A 9,177-nucleotide genomic window follows, 5' to 3' on the forward strand; every position below is an offset into this window, starting at 1 on the left:
TTTAGGCAAGCTAGAATCTAATCTCTTAACAGCAACTAAAAAAGCCTCAAGTTGGAGACCGTGAGCCTACAATGAAAAGAAACATATGAACTGGGTGTAATCAATAAAGAAATATTTGGAACCACAAATATTAGGGACAGGCAATAACAACAGAATAATAAGAGAGTGTAGAAGGAAGAGTAGAAGAGAGATTGAAAAAGAAATAGAGGAGCTGTAGAGCTGGAAGATATCTCGATGATATTCTCCAGTCTTTATTTTATTCATGGAAAAGCAAAATACTAAAAGGTAGAGAACAAGGTAGCAGTAGAGCCTAAATCCTTCCTCATCTTACTAAATATTTTCAATCCTCTCTCCTATAAGAGAATTAATCCCTCACTCACTCCCTCCCCACTAACTTTTGCAGCGGTCCTATGTTTACATCAGCTGGTCCCACTATTTTCATTTTCAACTCTCTTTTCTTTCATTTTGAAACATGCAATACATGAGTTCCATTTAATTAAAGCAACATGCAATACATGAATTAATTATTAAATTCTATTAAAATGAAACAGTTTGATCATTTCAAGCAATAGGCACAATTTCCATAAATAGACTCACCAAATATAATTAATCAAAGCGATTTCTAATTAATTCATGATTTAAGGCGTTCAAAAGTAGAGTCATGGCAGGATAAAAGCTTGAAGGTCTATTATGTAGTATATATACATAATATTGGAAGGCAATAAAAATCAGTTAAAACAATTTAAGTTCATCAGCATTATGCTAATAGGAATAAAAATAAACTTGGTCAACTTAACACAAACTTCTGGATTATTACAATATACAATTAGTATAGTAATTAAGTAATTAAAATTTGTACCAGGAATTTATGATTCTCCTCAAGCTAATTAGGGGGAAAAGAGTCAATAGCACTCGCACTTCTTCAAGTTCAGTGCCTCTAACACCGCCTTTAATAAAAAGGGACCTTTGATGTCACATAGAAGTTGATTTGTAAGAACAAGGAAATTTAAGCAATAATAATAATAATAATAATAATAATAAATGTCACAAAGAATTTGATTAGTAAGAACAAGGAAATTTAAGCAATAATAATAATAATAATGTAATAATGTAATGCCATACAATATAATCGAAAAAAGTTAAATGAATAAAATCATGCTGACTTACTCTATTTCAACGTTACCACCTTCAGGTAAAGGGGGCTCTTCATCTTTACCAGTTTCGGGTAAACAGGGTTCATCATCTTCATCAGATTCTGATAAAGTTGTCTTTGACTTCAAAAACAATTGATTTTCAAGAAAAGGAATATTTAAAAAAAAAAGAAATCAATATATTGATAATTTAATTTGATGCAAATTCTTATTAGCTCTAAAGAGTAACAAGCATAACCTGCTTCTGGACCGACGTTTCTTGGAGCTATAATCAACCTGGACTTGTCTGGGCCTCAAATAGCACTCGCCAACTACACGACTATGACATCTTAAATTGTATGGTATTGCTGCTGCTTGTTTCATGCTGCTGTTGAATTTCACTTCTTCTAGAGGTTCTGGAAACAATAAGCGGAATGGATCATTTGTATATAACAAGGCTTGTCAATTGGTGAGAAAAAAAATCCACAATGTAAGGATTGGTTTGATCATTGGGGTTAGCATAAAAAACATTAACACTCATTTTGCTCAATTGGAAGATTAATTTACTAAAACAACTAACATTGAAGAGGAATTAATAAATCAATTCTAGATGATCGAAGAATCTAGAATGCTGTCAGAGTTCACTTATTAAAGTTTAAACCTAAATATTTCATGAATCTCGCCAGCATGATTTACTTCTACCTGCAAATAAAATTTATATAAAACTCGTAAGACAAACTATAAAGTTGTTAACCAAGGATTACCCAAGAGTCCTTTTTAGATTGATACAACAAACAATACAAAGAATTACGCTACATGTAATTAGTCCGTGTACAAAAATCCAATTTAAGATAAACTTAGCCACATTAAAGAAAGGCTGATAGATTAAATGATACAATACCTCAATTGGGTGGGATTCCGCAAGCCCATCCAACCTGAGACCCTCGGTAGATTCATTTAGGAATTGAGACCATATTTTCCAGTCAGGAAACAAGCTATCAGTTGCTAAATAACTAACCTGGTCACACCCAAGGGGGGGAGAGAGAGAGAGATTAGTTAACTTATTAAAGAAACAAAAAAAAGGAAAACAAAGAAAATTGACAAGCAGATAACAATATATGGGGTAGTTTATTCTAAATGAATACATTCCTATTTCTTCCTTCCAAGAATTCTGCACCAATCCCTGGAGCAATTCTGAATGAAAATATTCATGCTCATGATACTCAAGCCAAAATAAGATTCTTTGTCCCACAATGAACTGAAAACTCAATAACAAATCAAAAAGAAATATGAACAAATGATGCACATATATGAAATCATATATTGCTACATTAGCAATGATGTTTGAACATACCACCCACTAACTTAAGAACCCTACCAAATGCAATTAAACTCAAAGAAAATTACCTTTGCAAACTCTGCTGGTGGGACCTTATCTCCATTTTCAAGCCAACCATCCTGCAGCTTCTTGTATGCCTCATTGATCTTACCTTGCTTCTCACACAGGATGTGCCTTGCTGCACTATATAAAAAGCATTTAATGTCAATACACCAACAGGGATAGAAAAATCCAATGAAGTGGCAAATCATATGCTACCTTTGACATAGGTGCAGGTACCAAGGCCATCTGCACTTTTGGCGCCTTTTCCTTCGCCCTTAGAAGCATTCTCATCACTTCCACTTGCTGCTTGTTTCCCCTTTCCCTTTACTGACTCCTTTGGCTTTTAGTCTTTTCCCATTCTTCTCAAGGAAAACAGAAAGGGGACAAATGAAAAAAGGAATCCTAAAACAGAGTAACAAATCGGACAAATTAGCTGGAAAATAAAAAATCGCCTGAAAGCAGTATTCTGCACAATGCGAAACTTACCGAACCATGTTACAAACCCCTCATTCAGCCATAGATCTGTCTACCACTCTATTGTAACAAGATTATCGAACCACTGGTGAGCCAGTTCATGGCGAACAACAGTCGCAACCTTAATGGCAACCAAAGATAAGGCGAAACAACGACGCTGGCACGTAACGGAGATGACGATGCAGAGGAAAGGCTAATGGCATAAACGACGAGGAGACGGTAAGAGGCTAATGACGCTGACGCTGACGCTGACGGTAAGGATGCTGGTGACGGCGACGAGGAGACGAGGCGGAGGGGAGGCTAACGGCGCAGCGAGGGCGGGTGCCGGTGACGGCGGGGATCCGAGCTCTTCCAGGGTTGCCATTGATGAGAGTGACGGTAAGAGCTGAGACTTGAGAGAATGAGAGTGAGAGAGTCCGATCGAAGCTTTTGAGGGTTATTGGGTTGGGGCCGGGTTATTAGGGTTTTTTTTAAAAAACCTTTTGGCCACGCTTTTAAAGCGTGCCAAAAGGTTACCAGGATATGGCCACGCTTTCTAAACGCTACCATAATGAAACCCTGTGGCCATGCTTTTAAAACGTCTTTGTTTCTCTCTATGGCCACGCTTTTGAAGCGTGGCAGAAAAAAAACATGGCTGTATCTCTAATCAATTGCCACCCTTACAAAAGCGTGGCCGTTGATCCTTTTCGCCACGCTTTTGAAGCGTGGCAAAAAAAAGTGGCCAAATCTCTAATCTATCGCCACCCTCATAAAAGCGTGGCCATTGACCACTTTTGGCCACGCTTTTGAAGCGTGGCAAGAAAAAAGCGTGGCCATAGGCCTTTTTTCTTGTAGTGCGTTATACCTTTGATTGAATGAGTATCTCTTAGATTCCTTAATCAGAATCTTCGTGGTATAAGCTAGAATCTATTGGCAGCATTCTTGAGAATCCGGAAAGTCTAAACCTTATCCATAGTATTCCGAGTAGGATTCAGGGATTGAATGACTGTGATGAGCTTCAAACTCACAAGGGTTGTGTGTAGTGACAGACACAAAAGGATCAAGCTGGAATAGGATTTACTATCCTTTTGCGTCTGTCACTAACGCCCTGCAATCGCGAGTTTGGAGCTCGTCACAGTCATTCAGTCATTGAATCCTACTCGGAATACCACAGACAAGGTTTAGACTTTCCGGATTCTCTTGAATGCCGCCATCATTCTAGCTTTCACCACGAAGATTCTGGTTAGGAGATCTAAGAGATGCTCATTTAGTCGAAGGTAGAACGGAAGTGGTTGTCAGGCAAGTAATTGATGCATAAATCCACTTCCGGGGCCCACTTGGTGTGTGCTTGGGCTGAGCTTGAGTGTTGCACGTGCAGAGGTCCTTCTTGGAGTTGAACGCCAGCTTTTGTGCCAGTTTGGGCGTTCAACTCTGGTTTTGGCTCCTTTTCTAGCGCTGGACGCCAGATTTGGGTAGAAAGCTGGCGTTGAACGCCAGTTTACATCATTTATTCTTGGCCAAAGTATGGACTATTATATATTTCTGGAAAGCCCTGGATGTCTACTTTCCAACACAATTGGAAGCGCGCCATTTCGAGTTCTGTAGCTCCAGAAAATCCACTTTGAGTGCAGGGAGGTCAGAATCCAATAGTATCAGCAGTCCTTCTTCAACCTCTGAATCTGATTTTTGCTCAAGCCCCTCAATTTCAGCCAGAAAATACCTAAAATCATAGAAAAACACACAAAATCATAGTAAAGTCCAGAAATGTGAATTTAACATAAAAACTAATGAAAACATCCCTAAAAGTAACTAGATCCTACTAAAAACATACTAAAAACAATACCAAAAAGCGTATAAATTATCCGCTCATCACAACACCAAACTTAAATTGTTGCTTGTCCCCAAGCAACTGAAAATCAAATAGGATAAAAAGAAGAGAATATACTATAAATTCCAAACTATCAATGAAACAGAGCTTCAATCATATGAGCGGGACTTATAACTTTTTGCCTCTTGAATATTTTTGGCATCTTACTTTATCCATTGAAGTTCAGAATGATTGGCATCTATAGGAACTCAGGGTTCAGATAGTGTTATTGATTCTCCTAGTTCAGTACGATGATTCTTGAACACAGCATCTTTATGAGTCTTGGCCGTGGCCCTAAGCACTTTGTTTTCCAGTATTACCATCGGATACATAAATGCCACAGACACATAATTGGGTGAACCTTTTCAGATTGTGACTCAGCTTTGCTAAAGTCCCCAATTAGAGGTGTCCAGGGTTCTTAAGCACATTCTTTTTTTGCTTTGGACCTTGACTTTAACCGCTCAGTCTCAAGTTTTCACTTGACACCTTCACGCCACAAGCACATGGTTAGGGACAGCTTGGTTTAGCTGCTTAGACCAGGATTTTATTCCTTTAGGCCCTCCTATCCACTGATGCTCAAAGCCTTGGGATCCTTTTTATTTGCCCTTGCCTTTTGGTTTTAAGGGTTATTGGCTTTTTGCTCTTGCCTTTTGGTTTTAAGAGCTTTTGGCTTTTTCTGCTTGCTTTTTCTTTTTCTTTCTATTTTTTTTTCGCCTATTTTCTTTTTTTTTTTCTGCAAGCTTTGTTCTTTGCTGCTTTTTCTTGCTTCAAGAATCATTTTTATGATTTTTTCAGATTATCAAATAACATGTCTCCTAGTCATCATTCTTTCAAGAGCCAACATATTTAACATTCTTAAACAACAACAACAGATCCTGAGTGGATCCTGTGGGGTCCACAGATCTTGAGTGGATCCTGTGGGGTCCACAGATCTTGAGTGGATCCTGTGGAGATGATGAGGTAGGTGGGGATCCTGTGGGGTCCACAGATCCTGAGATGATCCTGTGGGGTCCACAGATCCTGAGATGTCAAGGCATTTACATCCCTGCACCAAATTAGGCATGTAAAATGCCCTTGCACACAACTCTGGGCGTTCAGCGCCAGGTTGGTGCCCATTTTGGGCGTTCAACGCCCATTTGTTGCCATTTCTGGCATTGAACGCCAGAACCATGCCTGTACTGGCGTTCAGCACCCAGAAGCTGCCCATTTTGGGCGTTCAGCGCCAGAACCATGCTCTGTTCTGGCACTGAATGCCAGACAGATGCTCCTCCAGGGTGTGATTTTTCTTCTGCTGTTTTTGATTTCGTTTTCAATTTTTATATTTATTTTGTGACTCCATATGATCATGAACCTATAAAGACATATAATTAAGAAAAATATAGTTAGATAAATAAAAATTGGGTTGCCTCCCAACAAGCGCTTCTTTAATGTCAATAGCTTGACAGTGGGCTCTCATGGAGCCTCACAGATGTTCAGAGCATTGTTGAAACTCTCCAACACCAAATTTAGAGTTTGGATATGGGAGTTCAACACCAAACTTAGAGTTTGGTTGTGGCCTCCCAACACCAAACTTAGAGTTTGACTGTGGGGGCTTGGGTTGACTCTGCTTTAAAAGAAGCTTTTCATGCTTCCTCTCCATGGTTGCAGAGGGAGATCCTTGAGTTTTAAACACAAGGGATTCCTCATTCCATTGAAGGACTAGTTCACCTCTGTCAACATTAATCACAGCTCTTGTTGTGGCCAGGAAAGGTCTTCCTAGGATGATGGATTCATCCTCTTCCTTTCCAGTATCCAGGACTATGAAATCAGCAGGGATGTAAAGGCATTCAACCTTTACTAATACGTCCTCTACTTGTCCATATGCCTGTTTTCTTGAATTATCTGCCATCTCTAATGAGATTCTAGCAGCTTGCACCCCATAGATTCCCAGTATCTCTATTACAGAGAGAGGCATGACGTTTATTCCTGAACCAAGGTCACACAGAGTCTTAAAGATCATGGTGCCTATGGTACAAGGTATTATGAACTTCCCAGGATCCTGTCTCTTCTGAGGCAATGTCAGGGGATCCAGATCACTTAGTTCATTGATGAACAAGGGAGGTTCAACTTCCCAAGTATCAATGCCAAATAATTTGGCATTTAGCTTCATGATTGCACCAAGAAACTTGGCAGTTTGCTCTTCAGTAACATCCTCATTCTCTTCAGAAGAGGAATACTCATCAGAGCTCATGAAGGGCATAAGGAGGTTCAATGGAATCTCTATGGTCTCTAGATGAGTCTCAGATTCCTTTGGTTCCTCAGAGGGAAGCTCTTGGTCACTAGACGTCCCAGGAGGTCTTCCTCCTTGGGATTCACGTCCTCCTCTCCCTCATTGGGTTCGGCCATCTTGCTTATGTCAATGGCCTTGCACTCTCCTTTTGGATTCTCTTCTGTATTGCTTAGGAGAGTACTGGGAGGGATTTCAGTGATCCTTTTACTCAGCTGGCCCACTTGTGCTTCCAAATTTCTAATGGAAGACCTTGTTTCATTCATGAAACTCACAGTGGCCTTGGATAGATCAGAGACTAGATTTGCTAAATTAGAAGCATTGTGTTCAGAGTTCTCTGTCTGTTGCTGAGTTGATGATGGAAAAGGCTTGCTATTGCTAAACCTGTTTCTTCCACCATTAAATCTTTCTTAACAAGCAAGTAACAAACTTGAAATTTTTGAATCAAAACATTAATTGTTATTGTTATTTTCAAAAATTTGGGATAAAAATAAGAAAAAGGTTTTTGAAAAATATTTTTGGAATTTTCGAAAATAACTAAGAATTTTGAAAAAGATTTGATTTTTGAAAAAGATTTTGAAAAAGATAAGATTTTCAAATTGAAAATTTGATTTGACTCATGAGAAACAATTTGATTTTAAAAATTTTTGAAAAAGTCAATCTAAATTTTCGAATTTGATGAGAGAAAAAGGGAAAGATATTTTTTTTATTTTTGAATTTTATGATGAGAGAGAAAAAAAACAAGAAAAATGATGCAATGCATGAGAATTTTAGATCAAAACATGTGATGCATGCAAGAATGCTATGAATGTCAAGATGAACACCAAGAACACTATGAAGATCATGATGAACACCAAGAACATATTTTTGAAAAATTTTTTAATGCAAGAAAAACATGCAAGACACCAAACTTAGAATTCTTTAATGCTTAGACACTAAGAATTCAAGAATGCATATGAAAAACAAGAAAAGACACAAAACATGCAAATGCAAAGATCAAACAAGAAGACTTACCAAGAACAACTTGAAGATCATGAAGAACACCATGAATGCATGAAATTTTCGAAAAAAATGCAAGATGCACATGCAATTGACACCAAACTTATAACATGACACATGACTCAAACAAGAAACACAAAAAATATTTTTGATTTTTATGATTTTCTAATTTTTTTTGGATTTTTTCGAAAATTATATGAAAAAGAAAAAATAAGGATTCCAAAATTTTTAACATGAATTCCAGGAATCTTGCCTTCTTAGTCTAAAGCTTCAGTCCAGGACTTAGACATGGCTCACTAGCCAGCCAAGCTTTCAATGAAAGCTCTGGTCCAAAACACTAGACATGGCCAATGGCCAGCCAAGCTTCAGCATGTAACATAAGAGAATATACTGCTCATTACTTATCGAAGTAACTTGCCTCTATGCTGATGGTTTGGAAGCCTCAGTCCAAAAGAATTTAGACATGGCTTTACAGCTAGCCAGGCTTCACATGCTTCATGAAACACTAGAATTCATTCTTAAAAATTTTGAATAAAATTTTTGAAAACATTTTTATATTATTTTTTTTTTTCGAAAACAAAGGAGAAAATTTTGAAATATTTTTGAAAAAATTTTTTGAAAAGAAAACAAAAAGAAAATTACCTAATCTAAGCAACAAGATGAACCGTCAGTTGTCCAAACTCGAACAATCCCCGGCAACGGCGCCAAAAACTTGGTACGTGGAATCGTGATTACACTTTAATTATGTAAAATTCATTGCTCTTTCTTTCCCTGGAAATGGCGCCAAATACATGATGCCAAGACCATTGTTCACAACTCCGTGTAACTAACCAGCAAGTGCACTGGGTCGTCCAAGTAATACCTTACGTGAGTAAGGGTCGAATCCCACAGAGATTGTTGGTATGAAGCAAGCTATGGTCACCTTGCAAATCTCAGTTAGGCAGATATAATTTGATAATGGTGTTATCGAATAATGATTAATAGAATAGGGATAGAAATACTTATGTAATTCATTGGTGAGAATTTCAGATAAGTGAATGGAGATGCTTTCGTTCCTCTGAACCTCTGCTTTCCTGCTATC

General features: G+C 38.0%; 1 pseudogene; it reads right to left on the reverse strand.

The window, feature by feature from the left end:
- Window positions 1,355-2,869, reverse strand: LOC107648712 (annotated as a pseudogene).

This window comes from Arachis ipaensis, chromosome B06, assembly GCF_000816755.2.
Source record: "Arachis ipaensis cultivar K30076 chromosome B06, Araip1.1, whole genome shotgun sequence".
NCBI classification, from domain to species: Eukaryota; Viridiplantae; Streptophyta; class Magnoliopsida; order Fabales; family Fabaceae; genus Arachis; species Arachis ipaensis.